Raw genomic sequence first — 20133 nt, 5'->3', positions numbered from 1 at the left:
CCACAGAGTGGTAGCATCCTTAATTACGGTGTAGCAGTGGTCCAGTGTCTGTGCCCCTCTGGTGGGACACGTTATGTGCTGTCTGTATCTGGGGAGTTCGTGTGCGAGGTTCGCCCTGTTAAGATCACCCAGAACAATGATTAGTGAATTTGGTAGAAGTTTCTCCATGTCTGTCACCTGGTCAGCCAGCATCTGCGTGGCTTCAATCGCACGTGCATGTGGTGGAATGTAAACAGCCGCCATGACGATCGAGGAGAACTCCCGTGGTGAATAGAACGGCCGGCAGTTTATGAAAAGTGTTTCTAGGAGAGGGCTGCAAAACTCTTTAATGTAGAAACAGACACCACCTCCCTTTGATTTTCCGGAGAGCTCCGCGCTGCGATCTGCACGCGTTAGCCGAAACCCAGCTAACTCCATGGCGTGGTGGGGGGTTCGTTCGCCAAGCCACGTTTCAACAAAACACAGCGCGGCGGATCTGCTGAAGTCCGTGTTCCTTGAAGTGAGGAGCAGCAGTTCGTCCATCTTGTTCGCCAGGGAGCGGACATTCGCCAGATGAATTGACGGTAGGGCAGAACGGAACCCTCTCTGCCTCCGCTTTACGAGGGCTCCAGCTCGTTTTCCGCGTCGCCGCCGTCGCGCTAGCTTGTATAGCACCGCCGCTCCGGCTAAAATCTCCGACAAACAGTCTGAATCAGAGAGAACAGGAGAGAAAATACCAGAAGAAGACTGACCGATGTTTAACAGTGCTTCTCTAGTAAAAGTGATCCGGGATGGACAGCAGAAGACACAGAAAACACACATAATAAGACAAAGAAACAGAGAGCGACTCACCGTGGCGGCCATCCGCGGCGCCGTCATGACGTTAAGGGCCCAATTTGGTTAGGAGCCGCTTTGTTTTTCATTGTTCCTTGTTCTAAATGTCCTTAACCTGTTTGTAAATATTTTAAGGTGTTGTGTCTTTGCTTGTGTGACGCATATTGTTGTCTTGTCTGAAAATGTGCTTTGTAAATAAAGTTGCCTTGCTTTCTTACCTTGTTCATGTTTCTATTCCCAGGGCTGCCTGCACGGAAGATCAACTCCCAGGCTCCAGGTGCCCAAACTCATTCATGTCTATTCTCATTACCCATTTGGTGAACAAGTAATTTGGGGCAGAAAGAAGGGAGAACAGATGACCACTGCCATCTGACCTTTTCTCCATCCGACTGTGGACTTTTTCTCTCATACGGTGGCTTATTAAAGTCACTAAGTGAACATATTAATGTCACCTAGTGAAAATATTTAAGTCACCTGGTGCAAGAAAACGATTTCCATCCATAGGCTAGCAATCTGGTTATCCACTCAATAGCAGGTGGTTGATGAGAGAAACAATGATATGACGTCACCCGTTCCAACATTGCGCCATCCAGTACAGGTCTCAAGCCGAGAGAGTCAGCAGGTGCCGCGGCAGCAGCAGGCATGACTCGTGGGCAGGCAGCTTTTCAATGACAGATTGATGAACTTTTCGGGGTCATCGGGAGTATTGATGAGCTTTTCGGGGTCATCGGGAGTATTGACGAGATCAACTAGATCGAGAAGAAGAAGCAGCAGCTCCATTTTTCTCACAAGACACCAAGAACAATTGATTGATTGATTGATGGATTGAACATTTATTGATCCCGAGGGTGGGGAAATTCAGGCCCCAGCAGTATTCATACCACAGAGGGGGTATATAAAAGACACACAGAGGGCATGAGCGCAACTCAATAGGCTCTTATAAGGCAGCCACACAACGGCACCACAAAGAAAGCCAGTAAGTGCAAAAGTTAAAAGCCATCTTAACAAAGCAACAAGACAAAGGGGAAAAAAAACAAAAACAGCTTGGGCTTTATTAATTGAGAATGTAGCTATGCTTAAGAATAAACACTGTTGTATTTTGAAGTTTGTGCCAACGCAAGCCTTGATGCCCTATTTTGGGAATTTGGTTCATCTCACTGAGCCATACTTGGGGTTCTGCCCTACAGAGGGTGTATGTGTCTGGCGCATCTGAAAGATTTGGTGGCTGAAAGCAGAATAAACTTTACATCTGGTGGAACTACAGAGTATTGATGTGGGTAGTGTAACATGACTTCAGTGCTGGCAGCCAACTAATGAGTCGCGTGTACTTGTGTGGTAGATGCATGTCATCATATCTCATTCATAAGTATGACAACAGCATGCATCAAACCCTCTGAATAACTGAAGAAATCAGTTCATTGAATGGATTATCATGATCATAATCTTTACTGTATATTTTTAAAACTGGCTGCAGCACAGCAATAGAGGGTGGATGAGGAGGGGCACGGCAAAAAGACAATTTCCAAGTGCTGACTTCACAGATTTGTGATCTCCTTGGCCAGCTTTACAACAGAAGTTTTCCATGTAGTTCTTTATGAACATACTTTGCATGCTTTGACCTCCTGGATAGATTCCAGTCAATGAGTTACTAGCTAGTTATAGTCTAACAAAGCTAAATATTTACAACAAAGATTACTAGTTTCTAGCATGCTGGCAACAACAAAGTTAACCAGCGACTTGCTAGCTGAGTAACGATAATAAATAATACTATTAGTTACTGGCCAGTTGATAACTTCCCAATTAGGATTTCCTTTGCCATGACTGTCAGGAAATGAGTGGAGCCAGGGCGACTAAATGCAGCTTGGACCAGGATTTATTGAAGGGAAAAGGGAGTTGGAAGGGAGGAAGGTGGGCAACGAAGACACAGACGGGATAGAAACTCACGGCCAGCAAACAGACAGACCGACCGACAGAAGTCCACTTGGACACGGATAAAATTCTGACCATGAGCCTCCAGACAAGACCGGGGGGAAACTAGACGACAGGAACACTGGGCGCGGACAGGGACGGAAGACAACAGTCGACACTGACAGGGAGAAACACACAGGCAGGGCATAAATTCACAAGGTAATAAGAGGGAGCAGGTGACAGACATGACGATAACGAAGGGGTGTGGCTGAGGGAAGTTGGCGTGCTTTGGAACGGGCGTGACAATGATTGGTCAAAATAAAGGTTTGGCTGGGTGTACAAGTTGCCACATCGCCCAATCAGCTTGAAGTATTGCATGCAATAATCCCTCCATTTCTGAGCCAATCACAGTGGACCGGTCCCTGATTGATACTGTGAAGAACTCCATCGAGTGATTCACGTATCAATCTGGCTCAATTTCTGTTTTTCTAGCAAAAGATATTTCTGTCACGGACGAGGCAGGCCAAACGTGTGACACGAACTCTTTATTTTAGGTAAAGCAGGGGTGTCCAAACTTTTTGCAAGGAGGGCCAGATTTGATCAAGTGAAGGGGCCCGGGGGTCAATAGTTTTTTCTGACATTTTTTAACTTCAAAAATATCATGCAAATACACACTGTTATAATGCAGTTTTCATTGTCACAATTATCTTTATTTTTCAAATGACAAAATAACCAAATATAAGCCACTCAGGCAGATGTGAACAACTCTAAAAACACAAATTCTGCCTTTCATTCATATCTGAAGGGTCAGATAACATTAAAGAAACTGTATGAAATACCTTAAATTTACATGTGTTTAAAATTATTTTTGCCTCATGAACATTCTAAACAGGAGTTATAAGTAATGCAAAGTTGTGTTATTATTAAAACTTAAAACAAGTGAATTTTGCTCTTGTCATTTACAATATCATTCAGAAAGTATTAGTTTGTGTCACATCTACAGGTTAATAACATCAACAGTATTAACATGGCCACTTCGTAGCTTGCTTTAGTAATATTTACTTTTGACTCACAGCCCCGCATGAAGAATCGCTGTTGTGATGCCAGTTCAGCTTGGAGCTGCTTCACTATATCAGCACGGTCACTCCCTGTTAGCTTGTCGTATGTGTTGTATGTTTAATCTGGTAGTGTCTCTCTAGGTTTAAATCCTTAAACAAGGCAACCGTCTCTTTAGAAATTAGACAAATTGCCTTGATTTTCAGTGAAGAAGTATTGTAATTCCCATCTCTTTTGAAAGCAACGGCCCTCAATGTCAACTTTCCTCGTTTTTTGCAGTTGGCATGGCAGAAATTAGCGGAAAAGTGTTCGCTGCACGGATGCAGACTGATATTATCAAAGTGGTGCTGCCACCTTTTGGTAAAAGGAGGAATTATAGTTTCAAGTTTCATGATTTTTTTATTCAGTTTAACAGTGCAGGCGGGATATAAATAATACACTATAAGACCGAGGCTGTGAGCCGTATGAAATCTTACCGGGGGCCGGATTTGGCCCGCAGGCCGGACTTTGGTAAAGTGAAAAAGGGGAAACTGTAACTCCAGCAGGTGCACGATGCCAGCTGACGAGCCAGTCCACAAGCGAGTGTCGTGTGTCGTCAAGGCAGACAAGGGCAAGGAAAGTTCGTAGTCGGGGACAAGCATGTGGTCAAACCTAGCAAAGCACAAAGCAGAGCAGACACTTTGCTACACAGTGAATCAGGCAATCAAGGAACAGAGCAGGAACAGATGGCAGGTGTACATGCGTCAAAGCAGACGAACCGGCCTGGAGTGACGGGAGTGCAGGATTTATATAGGAGAGTTAACAAGCCAGGAGCAGGTGTATAAACAACAGGTGCGGGCAATCCGTGCTGATCACTGCATAACAGGACAGGAGAGGCAGGAATAGCGAACCCGAACCGTCCAAGGTGCGGATGGCGTGGACACTTTGATCTGTAAATAAAATGAACCTCAGAATCAGCTTTATTGACCAAGTTTGTGCATGCCAAACAGGGAATTTGACTCCGGTTGATCTCAGCCTCTGTACGACATTTAAGAAACTGACAACATTTGTATTTACTTTTACTCTTGAGATCCTTGGTTTCGTTAATTCCTCTCTACGTTCGTTTCTTTCACTCTTGAAAGCTGTTGCGTGGCGAGCGTGAGCTGCGTGGCGAGCGTTAGCTGTGTGGCGAGCTAAAACATTGAGTAGTTTGAACAGACTGTGACCTGGGCGAGAAAGGTCTGAAGAGATGTTACTTGCACATTTCTTGGCCCTGGACAGGTACAATTCTTGGATAGATGGGAGGTTGGTCCCGATTATCTTTTCTGCAGACCTGATTGACCGTTGCAGTCTGTGCTTGCCTTGCTTGGTGGCCGATTTAAACCAGACAGTGATGGAGGTGCAGAGGATAGACTGGATGACGGCAGTGTAGAAGGTCTTCAGCAGCTCCTGTGGCAGGTTGAACTACCTGAACTGTTCTCAGAAAGTACAGCCTCTGCTGGGCCTTCTTCCGGACAGAGTCTATGTGGCCGGTCCATTTCAGGTCCCGGGAGATTGTGGATCCCAGGAACTTGAAGGTGTGATGGGAATAGCATTACTGAGGATGGTGAGGGGTGGAAGTGGCAAAGGGTCTCTCCTGAAGTCCACTGTCATCTCCACAGTCTTGAGCGGGTTCAGCTCCAGGTGGTTTTGGCTGCACCAGTGGGCCAGCCGCTCCACCTCCTGTCTGTACGCAGTCTTGTCATTTTCCCGGATCAGTCTGATGAGAGTGGTGTTGTCCGCATACCTCAGGAGCTTCTCAGAAGAGTCGCCTGAGGAGCAATCGTTGGTGTAGAGAGAGAAGAGCAGTGGGGAGAGTATGCACCCCTGGGGGGCGCCAGTGCTGGTGGTCCAGGTGTCGGATGTGATGGTCCCCAGCCTCACATGCTGTCTCCTGTTGGTCAGGAAGGTGGTGATCCACTGACAGGTGGAGGCAGGCACAGCGAGCTGGATGAGCTTCTGGTGGAGGAAGTCGGGATCGATGGTGTTGAAAGCCGAGCTGAAGTACACAAACAGGATCCTGGCGTATGTTCCTGGGAGGTCTAGGTGGTGCAGGATGTAGTGCAATCCCATGTTGACCGCATCATCCACCGACCTGTTTGCCCGATAGGCAAACTGCAGGGGGTCGACCAGGGGGGCCGTTATGTCCTTCAGGTGGCACTAGCCTTTCAAAGGATTTCATGACCACAGATGTCAGGGCGACAGGTCTGTAATCATTCCATCCTGTGATCGTGGGCTTCTTGGCTACCGGTACGATGGTGGAGCTTTTGAAGCATGAGGGCACCTCGCACAGCTCCAGGGAACGGTTGAAGGTCCATGCAGTCGTTTACACAAGTTCGAACAGAAAAAACATTAGCTGACAAGGCTTACAGCCAAATCTTGTCCAAGGCAACAACGTTTGAAGAACAACATCAGCTTCGTAAATCCACGGTATAACTGATGCCGTATCTGGACCTCGTACGCTGAGTGAGCAAACACTTGTACTATGCGACCACAGGTGGGCCCTCTAGGCTAATAAATAGAAAATTTCAATTGACATTTCCATAGACATTTCAATACAAAACATACAGAAGGCAGACCAGACAGCATTTCTGTTATCCCTGCCGACATGCGTTTGTTTGAGTTCAAATTACCTGAGAAAAGATTATGCATTTTTTTTTGTACAATGGCGTGTCAAGAATGTGTATTTGACTACTTGCTGTTTATATAGGTTTATTGCACAATGCACACAAATATAAACAATAATAAAATATGGAAATAAATAAAACGATACTGAAACAAACAAATGACATTTTTGTGCAAAATAATACTGAGAGCTAGAAAATTAGAAAAAAGTGACCAAAAAACGCCCGGTCCTACTCTACGGAGCTCTCTTTCACCTCCGTGGATGGAAGTCGGGGGCCGGTCTCGGCCGGGTGGCTGTCCGGGGACGGTGGATGGGGCTCGGACATGGCTTTTACGCACGTTCGGTCCTATTCTATGGAGCTCTCTTATACCTCCGTGGCTGGAAGCGCCACCTCCGGAGATGGAAGTCCACGCCGCCACATGCCTGGAAGTGGACGCTGGTGCTTGGGGCCGTGTGGCGGTTAACTATTTATGTCAGACCCGGGCAAAATACGGCCCGCGGGCCATATCCGGCCCTTTGTGCATCTCTGTCTGGCCCGCAATCATAAATTACATTTGATTACAACTTAATAAAAAAAATCAGTGTCATACATGCAATACAACTGTGCTGCTTTTATTTTGAAAGGCATTGCACTTCCGTGTAGCGTGCGTGCATGTGAGCTGTGCGCGTAGGTGAACAGCGCGAAGTAATGCTGCCCTCAAAATGTGTGCTGACGCGAAGAAAAGAAAAGTTGACAAGGAGTGCCGTGTTTTCAACAAGTCATGGACTGCCAAGTATTTCTTTACAGAACTGAAACGTAAAGCCGTGTGCCTGGTTTGTGGCACACAGGTCGCTGTGTTTAAAGAATATAATTTGAGTCGCCACTTCACGACCAAGCATGAGGAAAAATACAGAAATCTGTCTAATTAAGAGCGCGCAACAGAGGCTGATTTATTGCTAGCAAAACTGCAAGCCCAACAAGGACTTTTTATCAAACTTCACACCCACAGAGATGCAGCGGTGAGGGCTAGTTTTGTCATTTCCCGCAAAATTGCCAGAAAAAGTAAGCCGTTTACTGACGGAGAGTTTATTAAGGAGTGCTTATTGGACTCTGTTGCACCGATATGCCCGGAGAAAAAGAGCGCATTTGAGAATGTGTCACTCTTCCGACGTACCATAAGGCAGGTTGAGGACACATTGATATGTTTCTATAAATGTGTTGTAATTCACAGTTTGAGGAAAAGTTAAAGAAGTTAAGAACAAATTGTACTGATTAATGATATTTTTATTTGACCTACACACCACAATTTCACATAGCCTAATATAAATATAAACCGAATAATTGTATTCTTCTAATTACCAGTACCAGCTATTTAAAATAAATAATTTAGTGCATATTACAATGGAATAAAGTTGAGCAGGTTTAAATTATCGTTGGTGTGGCCCTCTGACATAACTCAGGTTTTTCATGTGGCCCCTCGTAAAAATGAATTGCCCACCCCTGATTTATGTTATAGTTTTTTGATATATTTTATTTCGTGTAGCAACTTGTATATGTTTTTATCGTTACAGTTCAGTAGTTGTTGGCTCGTTGAACTCTTGTTTGTTAAATAAAGAGCCGTTAACCAAACCCACGTCTTTCCTTGTACTTTGTTAACGCTAAAATATAGTTATATACTAGATCTGTGGAATAACGACGAGGCTGACGTCAGGGCGCACGCGCAGCATTGTTGACAAAGGACAAGGAATTTGATCGATGGATTTAATGATTTGGAGTGACACAGATGGTTTGGTAATATTATTGCTTATATAATAGTTATTTGATATATAATTTATATATCGTTATGTGGGCCTGTGGAATATTTTGAAGCGCAAGCGCCGTCAGCGGCGCGCACCCATTGTTGACATAAAGGACGATCGATGGATTTAATGAATTGGAGTGACACAGATGGTTTTATAAACGTGTTATTTATGTAATGGTTTTTTGAATAACTCTGAATGTTACATCAGGCCCGTTCTCAGCTCTTCGTTTGTGTTTATGTCACATTAGTATACCTATCGTTTAGCCTGTTGTTGCTCATTCATGTCTGTTGTTGGTGTTGGATTTTGTCGAATAAATTTCCCCCAAAATGCGACTGATACTCCGAAGCGACTTATATGTTTTTTTCACGTTACTGTGCATTTTATGGCTAATGCGACCCATATTCCGGACCGACTTTTAGTCTGAAAAATATGGTACTTTCATACTAGGAAAAAAAACCATTGTGCTTGCACTATGCATGGTGTGTTGTGAATTATTATGGCTGAGCGCCAAACTCAGTGACTTTGTTGCTGTTGCTTTCCATTTATGATTGCATCAAATCTTGGTGTCTTGGTGCTGAGTGCCACTCGCATGTCGTGTTGAGGATCCAGCCGATTTCTGCTCTTGGTTTTGATGTGAAGTTAGACAGGAAAATCCAGTCTCGCAGAGGTATGTAGTCGCGAAAGGCATGAGCACAGTGAGAGCCTTCTTTGCCAGTGCAGGATACGTTTCCAACTGAGAAGCCCAGAAGTGCTCCAAGTGACCATTGGCAAACTCCATTTGGATTCCACGATTGTTTCTCAGTTCGATGAGATCTTCCTTGATGTTGCTATCATCATCCACATCTTCCATATTCTGCTTAAAAGGGTGCCGGATCCAGTCGTCACAGGGTTGTAGCTTTCCACATGAGAAGTAGTCATCAAATGAGGTGCATAGTATCTGCAGATGTTCAACAATTTTTGAAACAAAATCTAGATGTAGGGAAGCATCCTCTGTGACTGTTTCTTCAAGAGAAGGAAAATGTGCCAAGTTCCCTTTCTTTACACGCCTAATCCACAAAATAATTTTGTCTTTGAATGTAGCCAACTTCTCACTTGCAATCAAAATGTTCATCCCTCTTCCTTGTAGTGAGCGATTGAGCTCATTGAGTGCTGTGAATACATCAGCCAAATAGACAAGCATTTGAAGTTTTTATTGTGTATTGTTATTCGTTTAACAGTACTTAACTTTATTACTTACAAAATAAATTAAAACTACATAAAATACAAATAATAAATAAACAAAAATTATTATATATTGTATATATTAAATAACTATTATAATAATAATTGCTTTACTTTACAGCTATAAGACTTAATTAGCATTATCCCTAATGCCAATTAACACAATGACTTCTTGATTTCCAGAATGTTTCACTTTTTTCGGTTACCCGACCATTATCCCCGAAAAATTGTAAATTTCCCCCAGGGTATCCTCGCACCCCCTAGGAAGCATTCTCGCACCCCTAGGGGCACCCCCGGTTAAGAACCACTGAGCTATAGGGAAAGGGTCACACATGTACATGAGCGATCGGCATGGAAGGTGGGCTCCAAATAAGGAGCTGCTTCCATTGGCTGGGTTCAAGTCCACAGCATTGCAAACGGCTCATTTCTAATTACACGTCTGCGGAAATAGCAAAACAAAGGATACCCCACTCATGCGCACAGTTAGTCAGTGACTTAGAGTTTGGCACGAATTTGCTTAACTTTTGTCTTCTGATACACATAAATGTTTTTACTTGCATACATTTTGAAATGATGCAAACGGGCGGCCGAGTGACTGCATGTGTTTCTGTGCCCAAGTGAGAGAAAGACACAGACAAACAGAAGAGACAAAGAGCGAGGGTGCTGAGAGAGATGGGCTGGGGCAGATAGAGGAAGGGGGCTACGTTCAGGGGATTTGCAGTAATTACTGACAAAATGCTGGTGAGTCTCACTGGGTGCACAGCGGAGGCACACGGGTCAGGGGACGGAGCACTCTGAGACGGGTAATTTGTAAATGTCATTCAAGTGGAGTCTTCTGTTAGGCAACATAGAGGGGTGATGAGTGGTGGAAAGCTGGTGTGTGTGTGTGTGGGGGGGTGTTAGAGCGTTTATATCAAGGGAGGAGCTATGTCGTCTTTCCTCATGTAGATTTATTCTCCAGTAGATGTCAAGGCCGCTGTTTTCTTTTGTACGCAATGGCCTTTAGATCTTGTCATGTGCACAAAATCCTCCTTCACAAATTACATGTTCAGTGATATGACTATTATTAAACATGAGCACGTAAATATGGATGAATGAATGGATAAATGGGGGAATGACTACAATGAAGTTAGAATGTTGTGTAAAACGTAGATAAATTGGTTTAATTTTTATGTTTTGTTTTACTTGTGTTTTTTCTTGTCTTGTGTCTCGTTAGGGTTTGGTGTCAGCCTGTTCTCATCAGCCTGGTCTTTTGTGTCTACCAGTCAGCTGCCTAACACCTAATGCAACTCTAAACAATGGTGTATTTTGTTGAAAATTCTTATGTACAGGAATGTAAATTTATCCAAAACAATTCAATAAATTGGTGCAATATAAATATGTGTGTTTTATATTAAATAGTAGTGGTCCAAGGATGGACCCTTTTTGAACCCCACATTTGATCTTTGTTTGCTCAGACTCAGAGTACCAATTGAGACAAAGTATTCCAGATCTTTCAGGTAAGATTTGAATCAATTTAACAGTTTTACAGTTCCAGTAAGTCCCAATGAATGCTCTAGTCCAGGGTTCGGCAACCCGTGGCTCCAGAGTCGCATGTAGCTCTTTAGCACACCCCTAGCGGCTCCCTGGAGCTCTTGCAAAAATGCGTAGAAATGGAAAAATATGGTTTTTTTTGTTTTGTTTTGTTTTTTCAAATATGGTTTTTAGATGGTAATCATGACACAAACATTCTTATGCTGTAGAAAATGTGTGTAGTTGTAAATATATTGAAAATACCGAATTTCAGAATGGCGCAAAATTGCGTCATGGCAAGCGACACAGCACAGGCGAGTTGTAAACAAACAGGTGTGTGAGTGACGGGCCATGGATTCAAAAGGCAAAAAGAGAAAGATTGCTAATGAGAACAGAGGCTTTAAGAAAGAATGGATCAACTAGTGATGGGTCCATGAGGCGTCATGTATCGTTTCGACCAGTGACGCGCAGTGAGTGTTGGGGTTGGTGAGGCACTGACTCAGAGTCAGATTTACAAACATACTGTATGACGCTAAGGCACTGACTCACAAGTCAGATTTACAAGCATACATGGTTGTTATCCCATTCTTGATTAAATTTAATAACATTTTAAACACACCACTGTACATTTAAACACACCACGGCAGTATTCTTACCTTTACTTGTAAATGAAGTCTTTTTTAGGGTACCAATCCTTTTGAAACGAACGTGTTGTAGTCTGTCCCGGGAGGCCCGTAGTTTGAATTAATCCTCGCAAATCTGGCGTAGGTCTTCCCTTACTTATGATTTCTTGCTTTGACTGAAAGTCAAGTTTTGAAAAATGTCTTAGCTTCGAGATTATAGCCTCCATTTTCAGGGAAAATAAAGCCAAATAGCAACGCGTTAGCACCAAATGTTGTTGGTTGTTTTTCTTTTCTTTTTTTTCTTCTTAATTTACTCTCGCATTTACTCGTGTCGTGAACTACTAGCCGCAGGCTCACTATCTTCTTTGAGGCAAAAGTACTGGCTGCCTCAAGGCCTGTATTTTCCCGCTGACTGCAAGCACGCGCCGTTTGCATGTGCTCAGTCGTGTGTGAGTGGTGCACACTCACACGCATGCTCTGTGAGGCACTCCCTGTCACTGCCTCAGCCTCCATTTTTTTTATCTGCCATTTTTCACATGTCCTGAGTGTTGTTGTTAGCCACCTAAATGTTGAACAGAGGCTGTGATTTACCAAAGTCAAATTCCGTGTTTGGCACGCTCAAACATGGCAAATAAAAATTCTTGAATCTTGAATGATTCTCGTCTCCCGTTGTTATTTGAACAAGAAATACAGCTATTTTGACTATGAAAATGATCTAATTGTATAGGAAACACACCAAAATTGCATTAAAAGCATAGACCACAGGACAGATATTATATTATGTTTTATTATATTATTCATTTTTTAACAACTTATGGTGACAGCTGAGGAAACCATGGTGAGCCCTTTACCGGCCCTGGTGGCAAGGTGAGGCACTGCCTCACCTGCCTCCTATGAGTGCACGTGCCTGGTTTCGACACATTGCCAAACTGTATTGACACTAGGTCGATACCGTGTTGCTGACTGCTGGCACCCGCTGGACCTTAAAAATACTACAGGCAAAATACTAAATACTACCTAGTTGACAGACACAACTGACATTGATTTGATGACCTAGTATATACATTAATTAGTTTCAAAGTCAAAGTCAAAGTCAGCTTTATTGTCAATTTCTCCACATGCCAAAGACACACAAAGAAACCGAAATTTCGTTCCCCCCTATCCCACGGTGACAAGACATGGCTCACAACAGACAAACAAGTAAACAAGTATAACAAAAGCGTGCTGAATAAATAATGAATAAATAACACAACAATAAATAAATAAATAAATAAGAGGAGCAGGAAAAAAAAAAGGAGTAAGTGCGCGTACAGCAGACATTCCCGAAAATAGCGCAACAGTGCCGCACGCTACGCAGAAGGGGGTAGCGAGTTCAGGGCCCTAACAGCCTGGAGAAAGAAGCTGTTGGCGAGTCTGGTGGTGCGGGAGCGCAGGCTCCTGTACCTCTTCCCAGAGGGCAGAAGGTCAAACAGAGTGAGCCGGGTGACTCACATCTCTGGCAATCGAGGTTGCCTTGCGGGCGAGATGGGAGGTGTAAATTACTTAAAATTTAAGTAATCATATTTTATATTGTATTGTTTCACATATTCATTTAAATTGAAAATATTTTTTATTTTTTAGTTACAGTCAATCAATGATGTGAACATGTATTTTAACATGAAAAACTAAGTGAACATGTTGTGAAAGAAGATGCTTGTGTTTTTCCAATGTTTTGAAATTGAGCCTGTTGCGCTTTTTGGACACAATTTCTCCCGCCGTTGAAAACACACACTCACACGACCCAGATGATGCTGGAGTGCATGTAGTGGGACTTTTAATTGTCCCAGTATCTGACTTGGGGCTGCTCCATAATTCTTGATAACTTCGAGAATGAACCGCAAAAGGTCAGATATTGTTTTAGCAGATCCATCCCGTTGACAATGCGCTTCCTTTAACAGAGCTAAAGCGCGCTTCCTTGACAGACTACAATGCTTCTTGTTCGGTCACGTGGCTTTTTTAAAGCGATACGCGCACCTACACGGGGCTTCGCTCTATGAGCTCGACACACGCGCCGACGCATCGGTGTTGCCGGACCCATCACTAGACTCAACTATTTGCTTTCATTGCCAATGCTGAAGGATAGCCTGAATGTTTGATTTGCAATGAGAAGTTGTCAAATATAACAAGACGAGCAATTTGGAGTGACATTTTCAGCTAAATCATGCTAAATTTGCTGCCTATCACCCAGTTGGAACTGAGAGGAAAGGTGCAATTTGAGGAACGAAAAAACAGTTTCAAGAAGTGGATTGCATCTCCAAACTCTACTACTACGGCAAGTTTTGTTCCAGCCCGGGAGATAATAAAGCATGGAAAACCATTCACCGATGGCGAGTACATGAAGGATTCATTCGTTAAAATATCAGAGTGCCTATTTTCGGACTTCAAAAACAAAACCGAAATCATTCAGAAAATTAAAGACATGCCTCTCTCTGCAAAAACAGTGAAGGAAATGGTAATTTGAAAACAATATCACCGATCAGCAAATCAAGGACATCAATTCAGCTCCAGCTTTCTCAATTGCCTGTGATGAGTCGTGTGACGTGACCGATATTGAACAGACAGCTCTGCTATGCAGGTACGTGAACTCTAATGGGCCGCAAGAAGAAATTGATACCACTAAAAGGCCAAACACGAGGGGATGTGTATTGGCCATGTTTGAGCATGCCAGACAAGGAATTTGACTTCGGTACATCACAGCCTCTGTTCAACATTTAGGTGACTAACAACGGTCTGTCAGGAAATGATTGGAGCAAGGCGACCAAATGCAGTTTGGACCAGGGTTTATTGAAGGGAAGGGAAGTGGGTGAACACATACACAGGCGGGATAGAGACTCACGGCTAGGAGACAGGCAAACAGAAGTCCACTCGGACACGGAACAGAACCTGACCGTGAGCCTCCAGACAAGACCGGGGAGGAACTGGATGACAGGGACACAAGGCGCGGACAGGAACTGAAAACAACAGTAGACACCGACAAGGAGGAACACACAGGCAGGGTTTAAATAAACGAGACAACGAGAGGGAGCAGGTGACAGACATTACGATAACGAGAGGGGTGTGGCTGGGTTAAGTTGCCGGCCGAGTGTGCTCTGGCACGGCACGTGACACACTCAGGACGTGCGAAAATTGACAGATATTCTCAAACATCCCCTGATCTTAAACTTTTATTTGTAGCCTACTTAATTATTTTAATAGTAGGCATACAGCTCATGTATTGACAGTCTATGTTGCCTTATTTAAAAGCTTTTAGATTTTTGCGGCTCCAGACAGGTATATTTTTTTGGGGGGGGGGGGTGTCAATATGGCACTTTGAACATTTTGGGTTGCCGACCCCTGCTCTAGTCCGTCAAACAAGCCTAAGCCTCGATTTTACACGGGGGTTTGGGGTCCAGAAATTGGGAAAAACAATTACATGTGTCAGTTTGACCATGAAATATGTTGTCTTTGTTGTGTATTCATTTGAACAGTGTTGGGAATAACGTAACAGCTATTAAGTATAATGGCATGACTAACAGCATTCATTTTCCAATAGTGGCATAATATAATGTACTGTAATTTCTGGACTATAAGACGCACCTGATTATAAGCCGCACTGGCAAAAATTAGAGGAAAATCGTGGGTTTTTTTCATATATAAGCCGCACCGTACTATAAGCCCCATGTGCCCACATTGAAGCATGAGATATTTACAAAGAAAGACAGTACTACATAGAAAGAGTTTTCATAGTTTTAATAACATACCTTAACTTTTCTTTCCAAACAATGCTTGTGATGCGGCAGTAACACAGCAGCAACACGGTAGTAACACAGCACTAACAGGGCTGGATAAAAAAACATACCGGTAACAGTCACTGAGAGACGCGGCAGCAACACAGCAGCAACACGGTAGCACAGCACCAACAGGGCTGGTTAAAATAACATACCAGTAAAAATCAGCCATCTTCGTCTTCCTCCTGTTCAGGGGTAAAGTTGGCAATGTGATACGAGTTACACGTGCAGGACTGTCTGATAAAATTTGAATATTGTGATAAAGTTCTTTATTTTCTGTAATGCAAGACCAAAGAAATCGTTGTTGACTTCCGGAAGGGTCAAGCAAAACACCAGCCGCTGATCATCGACGGTGCTGTGGTGGAGAGGGTGAGCAGCACCAACTTCCTGGGGGTGCACATCAGTGAGGACCTCTCCTGGTCGGCGAACACCGCATCACTGGCAAAGAAAGCTCAGCGCCGCCTGTACTTCCTGCGGAAACTCAGGCGTGCTTGTGCTCCTCAGGCAGTCCTGTCTACATTCTACCGTGGCACTATTGAGAGCGTCCTCTCCAGTTGCATCGCTGTCTGGGGTGGTAGCTGCACTGACCAGAACTTGAAGGCCCTGCAGCGCATAGTGAATATGGCTGGTAAGATTATTGGTGCTTCGCTCCCCTCCCTGAAGGACATTTACACCTCCCATCTCACCCGCAAGGCAACCGCGATTGTGAGTGATGTGAATCACCCAGCTCACTCTTTGTTTGACCTTCTGCCCTCTGGGAAGAGGTACCGGAGCCTGCGCTCCCTCACCACCAGACTCGCCAACAGCTTCATTCTCCAGGCTGTTAGGACCCTGAACTCGCTACCCCCTTCTGCGTAGCGTGCTGCACTTTTGCGCCATTTTCTGGAATGTCTGCTGTACGCTCACTTGCTCCTTTTTGCTCCTCTTATTTATTTGTTGTGTTATTTATTCATTATTTATTCAGCACGCTGTTGTTTACTTGATTGTCTATTGTGTGCCATGTCTTATCACCGTGGGATAGCGGGGAACGAAATTTCGGTTTCTGTGTGTGTCTTTGGCAGGTGAAGAAATTGACAATAAAGCTGACTTTGACTTTGACTTTGAGAGTACCCACCCTTCTTGGAGTCCCTGTGGGAAGTGCTGGAGAGCGCTCCTTCTGGGGACTCCATCATTCTACTGGGTGACTTCAATGCTCACGTGGGCAATGACAGTGAGACCTGGAAGGGCGTGATTGGGAGGAACGGCCCCCCCGATCTGAACCCGAGCGGTGTTCTATTATTGGACTTCTGTGCTCGACACGCATTTTCAATAATGAACACCATGTTCAAACATAAGGGTGTCCATGTGTGCACTTGGCACCAGGACACCCTAGGCCGCAGTTCGATGATCGACTTTGTAGTCTTGTCATCGGATTTGTGGCCGCATGTTTTGGACACTCAGGAGAAGAGAGGGGCGGAGCTGTCAACTGATCATCACCTGGTGGTGGGTTGGTTCCAATGGTGGGGGAAGATGCTGGTCCAACCTGGCAGACCCAAACGCTCTGTGAGGGTCTGCTGGGAACGTCTGGCAGAATCCCCTGTCAGGAAGAGCTTCAACTCCCACCTCCGGCAGAGCTTCTCCCACGTCCCAGGGGAGGCGGGGGACATTGAGTTAGAGTGGACCATGTTCCGCGCCTCCATTGTTGAGGTGGGCGACTGGAGCTGTGGTTGTAAGGTCGTTGGTGCCTGTCGTGGCGGCAATCCCCGAACCCGCTGGTGGACACCGGCGGTAAGGGATGCCGTCAAGCTGAAGAAGGAGTCCTATCGGGCCGTTTTGGCCTGCGGGACTCTGGAGGCAGCTGACAGGCCAAGCGGAACGCCGCTTCGGCGGTTGCTGAGGCAAAAACCCGGGCGTGGGAGGAGTTTGGCGAGGCCGTGGAAAATGACTTCCGGACGGCTTCAAGGAAATTCTGGTCCACCATCTGGCGTCTCAGAAGGGGGAAGCAGTGCAACGTCAACTCTGTTTACAGTGGGGATGGCGTGCTGCTGACCTCGACTCGGGACGTCGTGAGTCGGTGGGGAGAATACTTCGAAGACCTCCTCAATTCCACCTACACGCCTTCCATTGTGGAAGCAGGGCCTGGGGACGCTGAGGCGGACTCTCCAATCTCTGGGGTCGAAGTCACTGAGGTAGTTAAAAAACTCCTCGGTGGCAAGGCCCCGGGGGTGGATGAGATCGGCCCGGAGTTCTTAAGGGCTCTGGATGTTGTGGGGCTGTCATGGCTGACACGCCTCTACAACACTGCGTGGACATCGGGGACAGTACCTCTGGATTGGCAGACTGGGGTGGTGGTTTCCCTCTTTAAAAAGGGGGACCGGAGGGTGTTTTCCAATTACAGGGGAATCACACTCCTCAGCCTCCCTGGTAAGGTCTATTCAGGGGTGCTGGAGAGGAGGATCCGTCGGGAGGTCGAACCTCGGATTCAGGAGGATTCGTCTTGGCCGTGGAACAGTGGACCAGCTCTACACCCTCAGCAGGGTCCTCGAGGGTGCATGGGAGTTCGCCCAACCAGTCCACATGGGTTTTGTGGACTTGGAGAAGGCGTTCGACCGTGTCCCTCTGGAGGTTATGTGGAGGGTGCTTCGGGAGTACGGGGTGCCGAGCCAATTGATAAGGGCGGTTCGGTCCCTGTATCACCGATGCCAGAGTTTGGTCCGCATTTCCGGCAGTAAGTCAAATTTGTTCCCAGTGAGGGTTGGACTCTGCCAAGGCTGCCCTTTGTCACCGATTCTGTTCATAATTTTTATGGACAGAATTTCTAGGCGCAGCCGAGGCGTTGAGGGGGTCCGGTTTGGGGACCTCAGCATTGCGTCTCTGCTTTTTGCAGATGACGTGGTGCTGTTGGCTTCTTCAGGCCGTGATCTCCAGCTCTCACTGGAGCGGTTTGCAGCCGAGTGTGAAGCGGTCGGCATGAGGGTCAGCACCTCCAAATCCGAGTCCATGGTCCTCGATCGGAAAAGGGTGGAATGCCCTCTCCGGATCGGGGATGAGATCCTGCCCCAAGTGGAGGAGTTTAAGTATCTTGGGGTCTTGTTCACGAGTGAGGGGAGGATGGAGCGCGAGATCGACAGGCGGATCGGTGCAGCGTCGGCAGTAATGTGGACTCTGTACCGGTCTGTCGTGGTAAAGAGAGAGCTGAGCCAAAAGGCAAAGCTCTCGATTTACCGGTCGATTTACGCTCCTACCCTCACCTATGGTCACGAGCTACGGGTCGTGACCGAAAGAACGAGATCCCGGATACAAGCGGCCGAAATGAGTTTTCTCCGCAGGATGTCCGGGCTCTCCCTTAGAGATAGGCTGAGAAGCTCGGTCATCCGAGAGAGACTCGGAGTAGAGTCGCTACTCCTCCACGTTGAGAGGAGCCAGATGAGGTGGCTCGGGCATCTCATTAGGATGCCTCCTGGACGCCTCCCTGGGGAGGTGTTCCGGGCATGTCCCACCGGTAGGAGACCCCGGGGACGACCCAGGACGCGCTGGAGAGACTATGTCTCTCAGCTGGCGTGGGAACGCCTTGGGATCCCCCGGGATGAGCTGGATGAAGTGGCTGGGGAGAGGGAAGTCTGGGAGTCCCTCCTGAAGCTGCTGCCCCTGCGACCCGACCCCGGATAAGCGGAAGAAGATGGATGGATGGATGAATCTGGCACCTGCCCACAGTGCAAAAACCACCAGTAAATGGTGTATTGACTGTTAGGGTTTTCCAGGTTATCTTTATCATAGGATTTTGTTGGAATGCAACAGGTAATAAATACCTTACCTTGTCCTCCTTATCACAAGGTCGTAAAACATCCCCTGACATGTTTTGACTAGAGGACAAGGGCTTTAGCCAGTTTACCCAAACCCCCACTCTGTTTCTCTTAATAAATATCCCATCGCAGGAACGAGGGTTCAGACTTCATTCTGGAGCGAGTGAACTCTCCACCTGCAGGTGTCCAAAAAGGACTTACTTGTCTCCCGTGTGGTTCTTGCAAAATATTGTTTGAGTGAGCAAATCTCTAACATTTTGGTGCCGAAACCCGGGATCCCTCATACCCGCTATCTGGCTGACGAAGGAGGACGTGCTGCATTGTCGACAAGCCAGTGTCCATTAGGAGGACCTGGAGAAGAAAGTCCTGGGAAGAGAATTCTTCGCTGGGCCAGCATCTTAGGTCTGCCTTCGTCTGACAGAGGTGGATTGACGGGACCCGGCAGTGCAACGAACCAAGGGAACAAGTAAGTTAAAGGCCTTAAGTTGTGTGCACGAGAGATACGGCTTTGGTTTGTCCGAGCCATGAGATACGGCTTTGGTTTGTCCGAGCTATGAGATACGGCTTTGGTTTGTCCGAGCTATGAGATACGGCTTTGGTTTGTCCGAGCTATGAGATACGGCTTTGGTTTATCCGAGCTATGAGATACGGCTTTGGTTTGTCCGAGCTATGAGATACGGCTTTGGTTTATCCGAGCTATGAGATACGGCTTTGGTTTGTCCGAGCTATGAGATACGGCTTTGGTTTGTCCGAGCTATGAGATACGGCTTTGGTTTGTCCGAGCTATGGGATACGGCTTTGGTTTGTCCGAGCCATGAGGCCTAAAAAAGCGCTGGAGTTAGTGTGATTGAGTGTGTGACTGGTAGGATAAATTGACTAAAAAGCAGTTCTAGCGTTGATCCACGGCAATAAAACAGGCTAGTAATCTGTTGAAAGGTCAATTTAAACCTGCATTGAGGATCCTCAAAGAAAAAAATTTCGAAAAA

General features: G+C 45.8%; 2 long non-coding RNA genes across 2 annotated transcripts in view; both read left to right on the top strand.

Annotated features, from left to right (window-relative positions):
* The window catches only part of LOC148394760 (uncharacterized), an 88075-nt gene that overhangs the window by 62696 nt on the left and 5246 nt on the right, over positions 1–20133 (top strand). The window lies entirely within an intron of this gene.
* On the top strand, positions 225–10802 carry LOC148394761 (uncharacterized). The gene is made up of 3 exons (XR_015859509.1): positions 225–563; positions 1055–1090; positions 10641–10802. It is a non-coding gene; the product is annotated as an uncharacterized LOC148394761 (long non-coding RNA).

Source organism: Syngnathus floridae, chromosome 7, assembly GCF_059516105.1.
Source record: "Syngnathus floridae isolate MCC-2025c chromosome 7, RoL_Sflo_1.0, whole genome shotgun sequence".
Classification (NCBI taxonomy): Eukaryota; Metazoa; Chordata; class Actinopteri; order Syngnathiformes; family Syngnathidae; genus Syngnathus; species Syngnathus floridae.
Note: the sequence above shows the minus strand (reverse complement) of the source record. Positions and strands in the feature narration are given on the sequence as shown.